The sequence below is a fragment of the Apium graveolens genome, chromosome 8, assembly GCF_009905375.1.
Source record: "Apium graveolens cultivar Ventura chromosome 8, ASM990537v1, whole genome shotgun sequence".
Lineage (NCBI taxonomy): Eukaryota > Viridiplantae > Streptophyta > Magnoliopsida > Apiales > Apiaceae > Apium > Apium graveolens.
The window spans coordinates 185,886,909-185,905,821 of NC_133654.1; the positions used below are offsets into that span (position 1 = coordinate 185,886,909).

Genomic DNA, 18,913 nt, shown 5'->3' on the forward strand with positions numbered 1-18,913 from the left:
GAGAAATTAAATCCCATACAAGTTGGCCATGCATAACCAAGTCCTAACTAGTAGTTAGGAGTGTAACTAGATGATTAGAAGCTAACTAGAATAGTTAGTGGAATAGTGTTGAATAGTGATGGGAGACAAACAAGTACACAAGCCATACTTCTCCCTTTTCTCACTTCACCACACAATCAAACCAACCCATACCTTTGCCAAATTATTGTCAAATCTGCTGCATACATCCCATATATTCATTATACACTCCCACACTTTAGCCACAAAAGAAAACAACCCCTTTTCCCTCACTTAAACCTCTCCCATTTTTCATTCCAGCAGTTCGGATTTTCTGAGCAAGGGAGAAAGAAAAATTCATAACTCAAAATATACTCATTCAAATATCATGAAATTTTTACCATAGCTTCTCTATATCATGGGTAAGCTTCGTACCAAATTTCAGCCTCAAATTAGTTTTTTTCAATTTTATAAAAATGTTTGAATGAGGTGCAGAAAGGTTACTCCGAAATTTTAACTTGTTTCTTGGTTTTGTTTCTTAAGGATCTAGCCCTTCTAAGTGTTTTCTAAGAAAACCAAGCCTCAATCATCCTAGAACTAACCTTCCTAGTGTCCAAGAAGGTATAACTTTCAAACCTTTAAGGTTTTATGGTTGGATTTAAGAGTTATGTTTGTTGTAGTGTTAAGATCCAAAGGATTGTGTTTGTTTGAGTTTGTATTGATTATGTTCTTGCTAAAGGCTTGAGATGTTGAGTTGTAATCCATGTATGTGGTACTAGATAGAGCATATAAGGTTCATGTGGGTGGATCTTGAGAAGTACTTGTGTTTATGATGGTTATAGGTAGTGATTGGGTTAAGATCAAGTAGTAGAAATTGAGTTTGGGCATTCTTGCACTTGATCTGTTTTCTGCAAGACAGTCGGCATGAAAATGGTTAAAATTTGAAAACCACTGGCCATGAATAGATAGATATTGTTTTATAGTTTCTATACATGTGTAGATCATCATGAGGAGATTTACGGTTTAGGAGTTATGGTCGTTTTAGTGTAAAACATTTCTGCGATTAGCCAACTGCACTTAAGTCCACTTGCATGGTGATTTTGAAGGACTTAAAATAATTTTGAGATTCTGGAAAAATTATGAAAAATGGATATGACAGTAGAGAAGACTGTCCAAAAAGAATCTTAGGAAAATATTAATTTTTCGATTTTATAAAAATATTTTGGTAAAGCAAGCGCAAGCGAGAAATGCATAAAAAACCTAGTTTTGACAAACATTTTCTCACGTTCGAGCTTAAAACTCGAAATGGACTTTCTAAAGCGAACGATCGATTTCAAAACCCGACCATGTTATAAAGTGAGAATATAAGTGTTGAGAATGTGACGATCGGAGATTCGTTATACTTGAGTAGTTGCGAAAGTTGCTTAATAAAAGCGAGACGTTAATCGCGTACTAACTTAGACCGTTGGTTTTTGTTTATAGATCGCCAACCAAACACCAGAGACCATACCACTTCGATTACTCGAGGCAAGTTTTCGAAACCCTATCTCATACTATCCATACTATATATATACTGTTGTGATATTGATGCCATGATTTACAGTTCAAATATATATATGCTTGTCTATGATATCAATGCATACGAATTATGCGATTGTTTACGAAAACAAATTTCGTTTTACACGAGTATGAGAAGTTGAAACGTATTTCAAATATAATATATGATAATGGGAGTTGAAGATATTTTAATAACGATTTAATTCCGGAGAGAGCCGGACGCGAAAGATTTCTATTTCAATAAACAAAGTACGTTCGCGTAATATATATATCAAGCGAACGATTGAGATTTTGACTTAAACTTCGAGAAATATTGGTTTATTCATTTAAGGGACACCCTTACTTGATTGATTATTTTATAAAGCGATATTTAAGGGATTATTAAATATCCAGAAAGTATTTAAAATATACTGAATAGTTTATAAATAATTTCACGTTATTTAATAAAGATTTAACTATTCAAAGAGCAATTATAGGATACCAAATCATGTTTTGATTATTTGATTAAGGTGTCTCCATTCGTTGGACCTTATTCACAAAATATTCTGTACTTAAGATTTTATCAATTCATTGAACCTTATACAAAGATGTTTTATTTATAAGATTTTATCAATTCATTGAATCCCTCTTAAATTATTATGAGACCTTAGATATTTAATATCTTCGGACTTCTAAAAACTTATTTAAAAATAGATATAGTTCCCAAAGGTACTTTCTAAATTATTCAAAAATCTTGAAAGAGATTAATCATTTGAAACGTATCAAAACCTTAGGGAACTTAGTCTAGAAGCATAAGAGTTTTGCTTCCTCGTTCAATAAAGAACAAGTGAGTAATATATGTGTCACCCTACTACCGATAGGGATTTGAAAATAATTTTAAATTCAAAACTCCGACAACTCCCAAAGATCAATTGAGTTAAAAGTGATGAATAAATCATCTTATTTACAGGTCAACTTTTAACGACCTATTCCTTCGAAAAAGGATTTTGAGCAAAAGATATAATTGTTTTGGGACTGGAATGTGGCCTGCCCGGCAGGGAGTGGTATCGGGCAGTGACCAGGCGCGGAGTGGCGCATTATGCAAGCGCGGAGTGGCGCATTGTACGGTTATATGGTCTATGTGACCATTGACTTTCGGACTTGCACGGCAATGGGTAACCACCGTGTAGTGTCTTGATGAGCCTAAAGGCGGCTAGGTTTGTATTCCTTCTACTAGTAGAGAAAATTTCGTATTCGGCTGATCACCGATACGTGGTTTATTCCAGTATAGTCCCTTTCTTCCATTTTGGAAAAACTGTTGTGAAATATACAACAGAGAGCCGATAAGGCTGAGTTTAAAACAAGGATATTGATGAATATATATCAAATCCATTTGAGAAATCTGCCCATAAGGCTGAGTTTTAAATTGGGATGTTGATGAATATATATCACACCCATTTGAGAATCTTGGTTCAAGTAACATCTTAAGATTTTGAAATAAAATGAGTACGAGTATAAAATGATTTTGAGAAAGAGATGGATACAAGTATTCAGTGGATATATTATTGTAGTTGATTTTGAGAATATTATAAATTTGACAAACATATAAACTTTCAGAACGCTTTGGAGATACAAAGTATAATTATTGGTTTTATTTATCCTTACATACTTAATTATGGGGATTTATACCTTGCTGAGCTATAATGCTCACCCTTGCTTTTATATATCATATCACAACAGACTACCAGCATGGATCAGACCAGGACTGCTGTCCGTAGGCGGGTAAGGAAAGCTCGTGAGTTCTGTAGGCTTTTTGTGCGCTAGCCCCGTCAGGTAGATAAGTGGAGATGATTTATTTGTTACTGTTTCCAAGCGTATAACCTGTGTGTATGTGAGTTTGAATAAAAGGTCGAGTAATATTGTGAAAAGAGAATTATTTAATTAATAAGTGATCGTAACGACCCGAATTCACTACCTTGGATTTGGGGGTGTTACAGAAATGGTATCAGAGCCAAAGGTTATAAGTTTTGGAAGCAGTAAGAGTAAAATGGGTAGACTGAGGATCTAAAAGTTAACAAGAACTCTCATCGAGTTCGTAGTCGGATTACTATAGAGTAGTCGCGACGGTAGTACCCAAGGGGACCTTAGCCTTAAGAGTTGAGGCATTGGTTGAGTTATTAACAGTCGATTGAAAAGCCAACATTAGGGGAAGAGAATGAGTTGTAGCACTCAGAGAAAAGATTGCTAAGAGTTATATGCGAAAGAGAGTCTATTGGTTGAGCCAATAGAGTTTGTTGATGGACTACCAGGAGTTATGTTGAAGTGTTTATGTGAAGTGTTATACGGAAATTGATGGAATCGTTTAAGATCGACATAATGAGGAAAGGAGAAAATTGTACATGATTTTTTTTTATAATGTTGATATAGAAGTGGAGCTAAGTCTCCGGAGAAAGCGGGATGAAGACGATACCCCAATACCATAGGTTGATTGGAAAACCCGAGTCTTGCCACTCATAGCTCTTTATAGAGTGTCCTTGAGGAGACATATTAGGCAAGAATCAAGATGCTTAATTCTTTTACTATTAAGGTTATTACGTTACCTGAATTGGTTGAAAGTATTGTTCCGATAATAAGGGTTCAATACATGACGAACAGCGATTCTACCAAGAAGGGTATTCGCTATACCATTGAGGAATCTATGTCCTATAAGGAAGATTTTAGCGTGTCCCAAGATGAGAATGCTATGCGATAATACGAAATCATTTCGTCCGTTAAGCCATTATGGTTTGACACGGAAAGCGAGAATTGACAGAATAATTTCTGAAAAGTTTCATGCTCCTGCAATCAACGCAGCAAGCTCCAAACTACTGGAGGAGAAAACCAATAAGTCTGACGCAGAATTTCAAGAGTGGGATGTCACTAGGAGCTACGTGTATATTCTCGGCATGATGTCGTCTTTTGTTAACGCATCAAATCAGGTGCGTGGGCACAACGTTGCGAGTAACTAAAGAGGAATGAAGAATGTATTTGTGATAAAGTGAGTTATTAAGCGACTTTAACATAATGAGTAGAGACGCGAATAATGTTATATTGGTGATCTTTTATAATAGCATAACGATGCCACCCCGACATATTGGGAAACTAGAGCAAACCCTGCTGAATTGGTAAACCAAAATAACCAAGAACACGAGGAAGTCGAATATAATGAATTCGGCTTAGAGGATTACAATGAAGAAGAAACTATGGATACTAACGAGGGGGAAGGCCAGAGAGGAAACCCCATGGACCAAATTATGAATCTTCTTCGAGAGAATTTAAATTGTCACCCTCAACCCAGGTGGATCATGTTCCAGTTACTAATGTCTTTAAGGCCTTTAAGTTGTTAAAACCCCTAGAAATTTCAAGGGACTGCTAACCTGTTAAGGCCAGAGCTTGGCTGAAAGAAATGGAAAAGAGTTTTGAGATAGTGCCCATAGAAGAGACGCAAAAGACTGTGTTCACCAATTATATGTTGAAAGGAGAAGCAAAGTATTAGTGGGAACCTAAAGGAACCCTGGAGACTGATGTGATTATCACATGGGGAAAAGTATTTCCTAGGTTTATGGAGGTTCAGATGGAGTTGAAGTTTCTAGAGATTAAGTAAGATAAGATGTCAGTGGATGTGTACAAAGACAAATTTATTGAACTGTCGAGATTCATGCCGGAGTTTGTGAACACGAAAGAGAAAAAGGCAAGGAGATTTCAGCAAGGGCTGAAACAATGGATTCAGGACCGAGTGTCATTACTTGAGATAACAGACTATGTGCAAAAAGGCCTCGATTGTAGAGGCAGAGAGTGAGCAAAGTCAAAAAGAGGAAGAGAGCAAGAAGAGGAGTTTGGAAGCCAAGGCGGCAGAGCAATAAACAGAACTTTCCGATTAGGACTGAGAGGGGAGCGGTGTCCCAACCCGTAGTGGGTACCGGGTTTAGCGAACCGGTAAGCAAGAGTATCACCCAGGGTGGTGGTCAATATAAGACTACGTTTCATAACTAGTTTCGGTCACCCCTACCGGATCATAAGTCATGTGGGGAGAAACATCCCGGGGTATGTAATTGGGAAAAGAGCTACTGAGGTGCTTTAATTGCAACAAACTAGGACATTATTCTAGCAACTGCCCCAACCCAGCTAGGGCGTGATAGCAGGTAACCTTTTACTCAATTTGGTTACTGCAAATATTCTGTTTAATTCTGAAGTAACTAAGTATTTTATATCGCGAGATTTTTGGCCAAGTTAAAACTTAATGTGATTCCAATGCGAGAATTATTACGAATAGAAATAGTGAATCGAGAGGTTGTTCCAATTAATGAGATTCATCTAATCTGCAAGTGGGAACTAGGAGGGAAGGACTTTAAGTTGGACTTAATTCCTTTCAGGCTGACAGAATTTGGTGTGGTCTTAAAAATGGATTGGTTGTCGAGCAATGGTGCTAAGATTGATTATAAAGGAAAGAAAGTTAAAATCTGAATGCCTAACGGCAAGAAAATTATGATTAAGGGTCAGCATCAGACCCAGAAATTTTTTAATATTGCTCAAGCAAACCAATTATTAAGGAAAGATAGCAAAGCGTATTTAGCATACGTGGCGGGTACTAAGAGAGAAGCCCCGATGTACGTGACATACCAGTTGTTCACGAGTTTGAGGATGTGTTTTCCAAAGACCTTTCAGGATTATCACATGACCGAGAGATAGAGTTCGTTATCGAATTAGCATCAGGAACGACATCAGTTTCAAAAAGCCCCATATAGGCTAGCCCCGGTTGAAATGAAAGAATTGACTTCATAGTTGCAAGAACTGTTGAATAAAGGAATGATGAGACCTAATGTGTCACCATGAGGCACACCAATGTTGTTTGTCGAAAAGAAGGATGGTAGTATGCGATTGTGCACAGAGTATAGGGAACTGAATAAGCTGACTATTAAGAACAGATACCCTCTCTCTAGAATTGACGATTCGTTTGACCAACTTGAAGGAGTGGTACACTTTTTGAAAATCGATCTAAGAATGGGATATCACCAACTGAAGATTAAAACAGGGGATAAATACCGTATTTCGCATGAGGTATGGACATTATGAGTTCTTGGTGACGTCGTTCGGGCTAAAAAATGCCCCAGTAGCTTTCATGGACTTTGTGAATCGAGTGTTTAAAAAGTATTTGGATGTGTGCGTCATTATTTTTTTATTGATAATATTTATTCTATTCTAAAACGGAAGAAGAACATGCGGAATATCTGAGGATAGTGGTAGAAGCATTGAGAAGAGAAAAGTTGTTTTCCAAATTCTCAAGGTGCGAATTCTGGCAAAATGAAGTTCAGATCTTAGGACAATTGATGAGCAGCGAAGGAGTGTTAGTTGACCCTACCAATGTTGAGGCAGTATTCCAATGAGAAAAAAATAACCACACCTACGGAAGTAGGAACTTTTTGGGAATTAACTGGTTTTATGAGAGGTTCGTACGGGATTTCGTTAAGATATCAGGACCTTTGATTAGGCCTACTTACAAAACGAAAAAGGTTGTGTGGAATGAAAAATGTGAGGAAAGTTTTCAGGAATTGAAAAGAAGTTTGGTATCAGCCCTCGTGCTGGCATTGCCCGATGGAAAGGGTGATTTTGTGATCTATAGTGATGCGTCACATAAAGGATTATGATGCATGCTCATGTGGCATGGGAAAATGGTTGCTTATGCCTCACGGCAGTTGAAGGAATATGAAGTAAGATACCCTACTCATGAATTAGAATTAGCAGTAATAGTTTTGCTTTGAAAAATTGGAGACAATATCCATACAGAGAAAATTGTGAGATCTACACTAACCATAAGAGCCTTAAGTATATATTTACTCAGAAAGAACTCAACAGGAGACAGAGGAGATGGTTAGAGTTAATGAAAGACTATGTCGGTGAGATTTTATATCACCCAGGGAAGGCCAATGTGGTGGTCGATGCCCTTAGTAGTAAAGAGAGACTCAAGATGTTGACAACGCCGGAGGAACTAGTAGAGAACTCGAGGAGATGGAGATAGAGGTGAAGTCACTGGTAAAGGGACTGATGGACTAATTGAGATCAAATTAGAACTGGAATTGTTAGAAAAGATGGGATATTATCAGGAAGAGAAGACGAATGAAGAGCGAGAATCTTTGACTGAGAAGAAGTCAAATATGAGAAAGATGAGAAGGGAATTATGAGGTATGCGAACCGGATTTGGATTCCGAATGTTCGAGAATTAAAAGATGAAATTTTACGCGAAGGACATAATTCTAGATATTCAATTCATCCTGGAGGTACCAAGATGTACCGAGATCCAAAGAAATATTATTGATGACCCAACATGAAAAGAGACGTGGCCAATTGGGTTAGTAAGTGTTTGACCTGTTAAAGAGTGAAGGTGGAACATCAGCGACCGAGGGGACTCCTACAACCCTTAGGAATTCCGATGTGAAAGTGGGAACAAATAGCCATGGATTCTGTGGTAGGATTTCCCCGAGCTAAGGCTAACCGTGATGCAATATGAGTAATTATATATCGACTGACCAAGTCAGCATACTTTCTTCCAATCAAGAAAACCTACATGGTGGATAGATTAGCAGAGCTATACATCAAGGAAATTGTGATAAGACATGGAGTCTCTGTAGCTATCGTATCTGACAGAGATCCCCGATTCAACTCCAGATTTTTTTGAGGAGCTTTCAGGAATGCTTATGAACCAAACTGAATGTGAGTATTGCATACCATCCCCAAACCGATGGACAAAGTGAGTGAATCATTCAGACATTGGAGTACATGTTGAGAAATTTTGTAATTGATTTTTAAGGTTATTGAGATGAACACCTATCTTTGATAGAGTTTGCCTACAATCATAGTTATCATGCGAGTATAGAAATGCCCCCACATGAGGCGCTGTATGGTCGAAGGTGCCATTCACCCTTGTACTGGGATGAAGTTGGTGAAAGAAAGTTACTAGGTCCCGACTTGGTGTAAAGAACGAGGGACATAGTTGAGTTGATCAGAGGATGCTTAGCGGCAGCCCAAGACCGACAACGTAAATATGCCGACTTAGCACGAAAAGACAGAGAGTATGAAGTGGGTGACCAGGTATTTTTGAAAGTGTCACCATGGGAAGGACTGATGAGATTTGGAAAGAAAGGGAAGTTGAGTTCCCGATATATGGGTCCTTTGAGATTTTGTGACAAATAGAACCGTGGCATATGAATTGGCTTTACATCTAAACCTTGAACAGGTTCATAGTGTTTTTCATGTGCCAATATTGAGAAAGTATAATGCGGATACCAAGAATATAGTGAAACATGAGTAAGTACTAGATCTGTCCTACATTGAGCAACCAGTTGAAATCATTGGTTGAAAAGAGCAAGTACTCAGGGACAAGAGTGTCAAGCTATTCAGATTCTTATTGAGACATCCCAAGGTCGAGGAGTCGACTTGGGAATTAGAGAGCCACCTGCGAGAAAGGTACCCCCATCTATTTGTGAGTTGATTCCGGGACGGAATCCTTTTAAGGGGGGGAGACTGTAAGAACCCTGATTTTTGTAATATTTTAAAACTTCTGTGAATAGTAACTTGAGCTAATTAAGTAATACGTATGGGGATCATCATTAAATGAATAGTGGAATTTTGAGAATCCGAGATCATATTCTTGTTTATCGAGGAAAATAAGTGAATGTAAAAGCCGACGGAATTCGAAGATTCACAATTATACTACGTGTTTTCGTATCCGTAAAGAATGGCATAGAACCGGGAATACTACATGAAATAAATAATATATCAAGGTATTTCTATGATCAAGAGAAGGAATGGAATTGGTTATAGGTTTATAAGCGATAAAAGAAATCGCTACGAAACAAGTCGTTATACGTGGAAACTATCGGAATGGAACGACGATTGCATTTACGATAAATAAACGAATGAGAAATTAAATCCCATACAAGTTGGCCATGCATAACCAAGTCCTAACTAGTAGTTAGGAGTGTAACTAGATGATTAGAAGCTAACTAGAATAGTTAGTGGAATAGTGTTGAATAGTGATGGGAGACAAACAAGTACACAAGCCATACTTCTCCCTTTTCTCACTTCACCACACAATCAAACCAACCCATACCTTTGCCAAATTATTGTCAAATCTGCTGCATACATCCCATATATTCATTATACACTCCCACACTTTAGCCACAAAAGAAAACAACCCCTTTTCCCTCACTTAAACCTCTCCCATTTTTCATTCCAGCAGTTCGGATTTTCTGAGCAAGGGAGAAAGAAAAATTCATAACTCAAAATATACTCATTCAAATATCATGAAATTTTTACCATAGCTTCTCTATATCATGGGTAAGCTTCGTACCAAATTTCAGCCTCAAATTAGTTTTTTTCAATTTTATAAAAATGTTTGAATGAGGTGCAGAAAGGTTACTCCGAAATTTTAACTTGTTTCTTGGTTTTGTTTCTTAAGGATCTAGCCCTTCTAAGTGTTTTCTAAGAAAACCAAGCCTCAATCATCCTAGAACTAACCTTCCTAGTGTCCAAGAAGGTATAACTTTCAAACCTTTAAGGTTTTATGGTTGGATTTAAGAGTTATGTTTGTTGTAGTGTTAAGATCCAAAGGATTGTGTTTGTTTGAGTTTGTATTGATTATGTTCTTGCTAAAGGCTTGAGATGTTGAGTTGTAATCCATGTATGTGGTACTAGATAGAGCATATAAGGTTCATGTGGGTGGATCTTGAGAAGTACTTGTGTTTATGATGGTTATAGGTAGTGATTGGGTTAAGATCAAGTAGTAGAAATTGAGTTTGGGCATTCTTGCACTTGATCTGTTTTCTGCAAGACAGTCGGCATGAAAATGGTTAAAATTTGAAAACCACTGGCCATGAATAGATAGATATTGTTTTATAGTTTCTATACATGTGTAGATCATCATGAGGAGATTTACGGTTTAGGAGTTATGGTCGTTTTAGTGTAAAACATTTCTGCGATTAGCCAACTGCACTTAAGTCCACTTGCATGGTGATTTTGAAGGACTTAAAATAATTTTGAGATTCTGGAAAAATTATGAAAAATGGATATGACAGTAGAGAAGACTGTCCAAAAAGAATCTTAGGAAAATATTAATTTTTCGATTTTATAAAAATATTTTGGTAAAGCAAGCGCAAGCGAGAAATGCATAAAAAACCTAGTTTTGACAAACATTTTCTCACGTTCGAGCTTAAAACTCGAAATGGACTTTCTAAAGCGAACGATCGATTTCAAAACCCGACCATGTTATAAAGTGAGAATATAAGTGTTGAGAATGTGACGATCGGAGATTCGTTATACTTGAGTAGTTGCGAAAGTTGCTTAATAAAAGCGAGACGTTAATCGCGTACTAACTTAGACCGTTGGTTTTTGTTTATAGATCGCCAACCAAACACCAGAGACCATACCACTTCGATTACTCGAGGCAAGTTTTCGAAACCCTATCTCATACTATCCATACTATATATATACTGTTGTGATATTGATGCCATGATTTACAGTTCAAATATATATATGCTTGTCTATGATATCAATGCATACGAATTATGCGATTGTTTACGAAAACAAATTTCGTTTTACACGAGTATGAGAAGTTGAAACGTATTTCAAATATAATATATGATAATGGGAGTTGAAGATATTTTAATAACGATTTAATTCCGGAGAGAGCCGGACGCGAAAGATTTCTATTTCAATAAACAAAGTACGTTCGCGTAATATATATATCAAGCGAACGATTGAGATTTTGACTTAAACTTCGAGAAATATTGGTTTATTCATTTAAGGGACACCCTTACTTGATTGATTATTTTATAAAGCGATATTTAAGGGATTATTAAATATCCAGAAAGTATTTAAAATATACTGAATAGTTTATAAATAATTTCACGTTATTTAATAAAGATTTAACTATTCAAAGAGCAATTATAGGATACCAAATCATGTTTTGATTATTTGATTAAGGTGTCTCCATTCGTTGGACCTTATTCACAAAATATTCTGTACTTAAGATTTTATCAATTCATTGAACCTTATACAAAGATGTTTTATTTATAAGATTTTATCAATTCATTGAATCCCTCTTAAATTATTATGAGACCTTAGATATTTAATATCTTCGGACTTCTAAAAACTTATTTAAAAATAGATATAGTTCCCAAAGGTACTTTCTAAATTATTCAAAAATCTTGAAAGAGATTAATCATTTGAAACGTATCAAAACCTTAGGGAACTTAGTCTAGAAGCATAAGAGTTTTGCTTCCTCGTTCAATAAAGAACAAGTGAGTAATATATGTGTCACCCTACTACCGATAGGGATTTGAAAATAATTTTAAATTCAAAACTCCGACAACTCCCAAAGATCAATTGAGTTAAAAGTGATGAATAAATCATCTTATTTACAGGTCAACTTTTAACGACCTATTCCTTCGAAAAAGGATTTTGAGCAAAAGATATAATTGTTTTGGGACTGGAATGTGGCCTGCCCGGCAGGGAGTGGTATCGGGCAGTGACCAGGCGCGGAGTGGCGCATTATGCAAGCGCGGAGTGGCGCATTGTACGGTTATATGGTCTATGTGACCATTGACTTTCGGACTTGCACGGCAATGGGTAACCACCGTGTAGTGTCTTGATGAGCCTAAAGGCGGCTAGGTTTGTATTCCTTCTACTAGTAGAGAAAATTTCGTATTCGGCTGATCACCGATACGTGGTTTATTCCAGTATAGTCCCTTTCTTCCATTTTGGAAAAACTGTTGTGAAATATACAACAGAGAGCCGATAAGGCTGAGTTTAAAACAAGGATATTGATGAATATATATCAAATCCATTTGAGAAATCTGCCCATAAGGCTGAGTTTTAAATTGGGATGTTGATGAATATATATCACACCCATTTGAGAATCTTGGTTCAAGTAACATCTTAAGATTTTGAAATAAAATGAGTACGAGTATAAAATGATTTTGAGAAAGAGATGGATACAAGTATTCAGTGGATATATTATTGTAGTTGATTTTGAGAATATTATAAATTTGACAAACATATAAACTTTCAGAACGCTTTGGAGATACAAAGTATAATTATTGGTTTTATTTATCCTTACATACTTAATTATGGGGATTTATACCTTGCTGAGCTATAATGCTCACCCTTGCTTTTATATATCATATCACAACAGACTACCAGCATGGATCAGACCAGGACTGCTGTCCGTAGGTGGGTAAGGAAAGCTCGTGAGTTCTGTAGGCTTTTTGTGCGCTAGCCCCGTCAGGTAGATAAGTGGAGATGATTTATTTGTTACTGTTTCCAAGCGTATAACCTGTGTGTATGTGAGTTTGAATAAAAGGTCGAGTAATATTGTGAAAAGAGAATTATTTAATTAATAAGTGATCGTAACGACCCGAATTCACTACCTTGGATTTGGGGGTGTTACAGATGTGCTATGTGCTTATGTGTATGCGCTATATTCGTATACTCGGGTCAAGGTTATAATCGAGTTATCGTATTGAGTGATCGTTCCGGGAACGAGAGTTGAGAAACTGATTAAGGTTTTGGTTTTTATTGTAGATTCGGAGCGTGAGGGCATTCATGCTAGGAAAGGAAAGGGTATACTAGGTGGTAGTAGTTCAACCTTCAGGAAAGCAAATTCAGGCAAGTAACTCTGATTACTTGTGTAAATGATTATAAAGAGAATGTTATTCATACCATGTAGAGTATTGAACTGTTTAATTAGTGAAACCCCGATATTGATTTAAGATACCCTGCCTTTAATTTTGATAAACTGTTATTGATAAGCTTACTGATTCAACCCTTTGATAACCTGTCCTTTCTGTTCAAGTTATTTATTAAGCCATGAATTGTATTGAACCCTATAATTATCTTTGCGAACCCTGTTTAATGATACTTTATTTCCTGATCACCCTATTGGTCCCTAAACAGATGTTGATCCTTCTAACTTAAGTACCTTGTTAGCCTTGATACAGAATCCTTAAGAATTATTTCTTGCTTATCCTTGAATTACTCCCTGAACTTTGTTTTTTTTTAAATCTGACTTAAGAATGAGTTTCAACTCGAAAGAGTCTGAATGATTTCATATTCTTGGTAATGATAAAATGGATTTTAGAAAACCTATTTTTTTTCCAACTCATGGTTTTCCAAACGAATTCCTGATGGAATGGATTGGGACGTAAGAGGCTAGTGGGACTAGTCCAGTCATGGTAAGAGGCTAGCGGGGCTAGTCCAACTTAAGGCTGAAATTATGCCGATTGGTACCTTAAAGACCAGATGGAGGTTGGTACGGGCTGATCACCCATATTATAATGAAATGGAAAGATAAAAGTGATCCAATCAAGGGTTCTAATTGATTATTTAAAAGGGAACTGAAACTTTCTGATCAGTAAATTGATTCTTGAAAATGAAAATGTTTTATATTGTTTTGAAAAGAGTTGATTATGTTAAAGTGGAGCTTAAAGCTCGAGAACCCAGATTTTTAATATGTTGATCATAAATTTGATCTCATAAAGTGAAATACTGTTGCTTTCCTCTTTCTGAAAGATCTATTCTGATACTTTAATGATTTGTGATAAATGTCAGTTTTCGTCTTGCATTGAGCCTTGTTCCTTGAAATCCCCACATTATCCTTCAAAACCTTTCCTTAATCCCAAAAGCTGGAAATCTGCCACCTAGAACAAACAAAGTAGAATGCCCTTAGTATGGTAAAGTGTATTATGGAATTGATATTGTAGAACTGCTTTATAGTTACTTGCTGAGTTTTATACTCATATGTTTTGTTTTAATCTAACCATGGCAGTTAAGCAAGAAGATGGCCAGGCTTAGGCACACTGCTCGTAAGAGCGTACCTGGTGGTCCCTACCGTGTTGAGGGCTTCCGGTTGCCAGAGCAGGTAGTGGTATTTTTGAGTGAGCACGCGCCTAGAAGGAAATCTGTAAAGATACAATGGGTTATCTGTCGGTTCCCAGACGGAATCGATATTGTCTATTTAATAATAATTTGGGGTTGTAAGTTATATTTTATGATTGGTAGTTGTAATCTTGTCTCATACTTTATCATGTTGATCCTGTTAGTAGTTAATCGGGGTTTATGTTTATTTAATTATTAGATTAAAGGTGTGTGAGTCCTCATTTCCTAACCCCGAGATTGAGGGCGTCACAAGTTGGTATCAGAGCTACATGATTTGAGACAAGTTAGGAATAAAAGGGGTATTTTGGGTATATATCTCTATCACGAGAGAGTTCGACTCATATAGAGTTGAGTTAGACTATTAGGTATAGTCTAAGGAAAGTGTGTATCAGTTAGAGTGGAAACTAGAGTTAGGGTGTGAGTTAGCTGGAAGCTTTATTTAACCCTAACATTGTTTCTTGCTTGCTGCTTTGTGTTTTCTCTCAGGATCCCAGTAGTGGTAGTGACTCAGATTAAGAGATTAGTTTGACCGGTACCCCAGTGAACCCCATTCCACCCTCTCCAGAGGAGCCTGTGTATGTTAGTTCAGACCCATAGGAGGACCCTTCTAAGAGTAGTGAGATCCCTATGCAGAGTTCACCCTTGAGGCCAGATACAGAAACCCCTGCCCCTGAGCCAGAGTCTGAGATGCCTAAAACTGTACATGTCAGTGTTGGTGGCAAGTTAGCCCAGGATCGAGACTTTGTTTACTCCCGCATTCCTGAGTTGGGAGCTTTGGTGGATAGGTTGATTCGAGACTCTAGGTAGAGGACTTCAGTAGTGATGGAGGAGTGGAGAGCTAGGATTCAGTTGGTGGAGCAGGTTGCCAGGAGGAGATTGGATGAGGGACCATCCACTAGTGATGCTGATGCTGAGGCCCGGAGGTTGCATAAGATCATTCGCTGGATGTTGGTTGTGTTGAGATAGATTCTGGACGATTAGACGGGACTGTTGGTTGAGCCCGTAGATTGTTGTTTTTCAGCACCTGTAGGCTTTGGGAGACTTGGTCAGATGCCGGGATCCCTTTTTTATTTATCTTGTTGCATTTCAGAACTATGATTGTAGCAGTAGCTGTTTGAAGTTAAGGGTAGATAGGGGGATATTTTCCAGTTTTTCCTCTGTTTAACCCTGCTATATTATTGTACCTTATTTCAAAACCTGTGATAGCCAGACTTATCTTTATGTACCCTTTGTTTAAATAAATTCATTGTCTTGTTTCCCATTATGCACGTTAAATATCTCATAAACTGTTCTCAATATCATATTTCCATGCAACCATGTTTTCGTATAACCATGTTTAAAGATCGTAAAACCCTATTCTGTGCCATGATAAAACAACACTGATATGAGAATTATGTAGTAATAGGATTGCATATGCAAATTGGGTAAATCTTAAAACCCGCGAAAGAGATTTTATAGAAACTGTTTTTATAAGCCATGCCATCATATTGCTAAATAATTGCTCAATCAGGTTTGTAAGAAATGGCCAACTCACCAAATCACCAAGAAGAAGAAGAAATTCCAACCCAAGACCCAGAAGTAAACCCTGAAACCACCATGATGAGCAGACTTGCTCAGCTTTTGCAACAACCTGTGGCCCCTAAAGTTGGAAACTTCAAACACTTTCAATCTGTTCATCCCCCAGAGTTCTTAGGTTTGCCAGAACCAATTAAAGCTCAGTCGTGGTTGAGAGAAATGGAAAAATCTTTTGAGTTAGCAGAAGTTAAGGATGACAAGAAAGCTCAGTATGCAAGTTATTACCTGAAAGATGAAGCAAGTTTCTGGTGGGAGTCTTCGAAGGCGTTGTTGGAAGGCAAGGACTTAACATGGGAAAGGTTCACTAAAATGTTTCTGGAAAAGTATTTGCCGAGCTATATGCAAGATTAATTAGAAATGAAATTTCTGGACCTTAGACAGGAGGATATGTCAGTAGCGGAGTATGAAGTGAAGTTCTCGGAATTGTCTAGATTCGTACCTAAATATGTGAATACAGAAGCAAAGAAGGCTAAGAGGTTCCAACAGGGACTTAAGCCGTGGATTAGGAGTCAAGTAGCATTGTTAGAGATCAAGAATTATGCTGCCTTGGTTCAAAAGGCAATGATAGTAAAAGGTGAGCATGAAGCTGCAAGGAGAGAAAATGAAGGAAGAAAGAGGAAATTTGAAAGCTCAGAGCAAGAGCAAGGAAGTTCAAAGTTTAGAGGGAAGTTTGGCAAGAATGGTGGAGGTCAGAACCAAAAATTTTAGAAGTTTAAACCCGGTAACGGAGCTCAGAAGAACCGTTTCCAGAAAGCAGGACAACCGGGGAAGGATAACACGCCCCGGATTCAAGAATTGTGGAAAGAGACACCCGGGAAGGTGTAATAAGTTAGATGTAACGTGTTTTAAGTGCAACCAGAAGGGGCATTACTCTTCAGAATGCCCAAGTGGAGCAAGGAAACCTGATTTGGCTTGTTTCAAGTGTGGTAAAGTGGGCCATATGGCCAGGAATTGTAAAGAGCCTGTTCAGAAGGCTAATGTTCTCAGGATTGCTGGACCGCCGTCTCTCCCAGCACCATCAGCTCAACCCAGAGCTAGGACCTTTAACATGACGATGAAAGATGCGGTGCAAGATGTGGACGTGGTAGCATGTATGCTTGTTATTAACTCAGTAGAAGTAAAAGTATTGATGGATTCTGGAGCAACTAGATCTTTTATCTCTGAAAGTATTCTTGATAAGTTAAATTGTGTTGCGTACCCTCTAGAACCTAATTTGATTATAGAGGTAGCAAATCAAGAGAAAGTTATTGCTAGCAAAGTTTTTCCCGATTGTGATGTGACTATAGAAGGTCGGCACTTTCCTGCTGACTTAATTCCCTTTAAGTTAGGAGAATTTGAGGTTATACTAGGAATGGATTGGTTGTCAAACCATGAAGCGCAAATAGAATGTAAAAATAAAAAGGTGAAGTTAAGAACCAAGGATGGTGAAGAGGTGATATTTAAAAGAAAGAGGCAAGAGAAGAAATTCCTAACGGCTATTGAGGCAAGAAGATTAATACGACAAGGATGCGAAGTATATTTGGCTCATGTCATGGATATGGAGAGGGAATCTTCAAGGATCGAGGATATTCCGATAGTAAGAGATTTTCCGGATGTATTTCCTGATGAATTTCCTGGACTACCTCCAGACAGAGAGATCGAGTTTACGATTGATTTGGCTCCTGGAACGGAACCAGTATCGAAAGCTCCCTATCGTATGGTGCCAGTTGAAATGAAGGAATTGGCAGCTCAGTTACAAGAATTGTTGGACAAAGGAGTAATTCGACCAAGTGTATCCCCGTGGGGCGCACCGGTGTTATTTATAAAGAAAAAGGATGGAAGTATGAGGTTGTGCATTGATTACCGCAAACTAAATAAATTGACGATTAAGAATAAGTACCCTTTATCGCGGATCGATGATTTGTTTGACCAGTTAAAAGGAGCTTCGTGTTTCTCCAAGATTGATTTAAGATCTGGGTATCATCAATTAAAGATTAAAGCAGAAGATATACCTAAGACTGCGTTTCGAACGAGATATGGGTACTGTGAGTTTTTGGTAATGGTATTTGGTTTGACAAATGAGCCAACCGTATTTATGGATCTTATGAACAGAGTGTTCAAGCAATATTTGGATAAGTTCGTTATTGTGTTTATCGATGATATACTGATTTACTCTAAGACGGAAGAAGATCATAAGGAGCATTTGAGGATTTCCTTGGAAATTCTGAGGAAAGAGAAGCTGTACGCTAAGTTTTCAAAGTGTGAATTTTGGCTAAAAGAAGTGCAATTTCTTGGCCATGTAGTTAATAAAGGAGGAATCAAAGTGGACCCAGCCAAAATAGAAGCTGTAATGAATTGGGAAAGACCCAAGACTCCTACAGAAGTCAAAAATTTTCTGGGATTAGCCGGATATTTTAGGATGTTTGTGCAAGATTTTTCTAAGATTGTTGTCCCATTAACGAAGTTGACAAGAAAGAACGAGAAATTTGTATGGACGGAAAAGTGCGAGGAAAGTTTTCAAGAGTTAAAGAAGAGGTTGGTAACCGCCCCAGTGTTAGTGTTACCAGATGAAAAAGGGGAATTTGTGATATTCAGTGATGCTTCATATAAAGGACTTGGATGCGTGTTAATGCAACACGGGAAGGTAATAGCATATGCGTCAAGGTAGCTCAAGCCACACGAACAAAAGTATCCAATGCATGATTTGGAATTGGCAGCAATTGTGTTTGCCCTTAAGATTTGGAGGCATTATTTGTACGGGGAAAAGTGTGAGATTTATACGGATCATAAGAGTTTAAAGTGTATCTTTACTCAGAAGGAATTGAATATGAGACAAAGAAGGTGGTTGAAATTGATC

The 18,913-nt window shown here is 37.5% G+C and overlaps 2 long non-coding RNA genes across 2 annotated transcripts; both read left to right on the forward strand.

The window, feature by feature from the left end:
* Nucleotides 1-285: 285 nt before the first annotated feature.
* LOC141677557 (uncharacterized) lies at nucleotides 286-1,525 on the forward strand. Its single transcript, XR_012557457.1, has 3 exons — nucleotides 286-419; nucleotides 541-618; nucleotides 1,480-1,525. It is a non-coding gene; the product is annotated as an uncharacterized LOC141677557 (long non-coding RNA).
* Nucleotides 1,526-9,772: 8,247 nt separating this feature from the next.
* Nucleotides 9,773-11,012, forward strand: LOC141677567 (uncharacterized). The gene is made up of 3 exons (XR_012557467.1): nucleotides 9,773-9,906; nucleotides 10,028-10,105; nucleotides 10,967-11,012. It is a non-coding gene; the product is annotated as an uncharacterized LOC141677567 (long non-coding RNA).
* The last annotated feature ends 7,901 nt before the right edge of the window (nucleotides 11,013-18,913 follow it).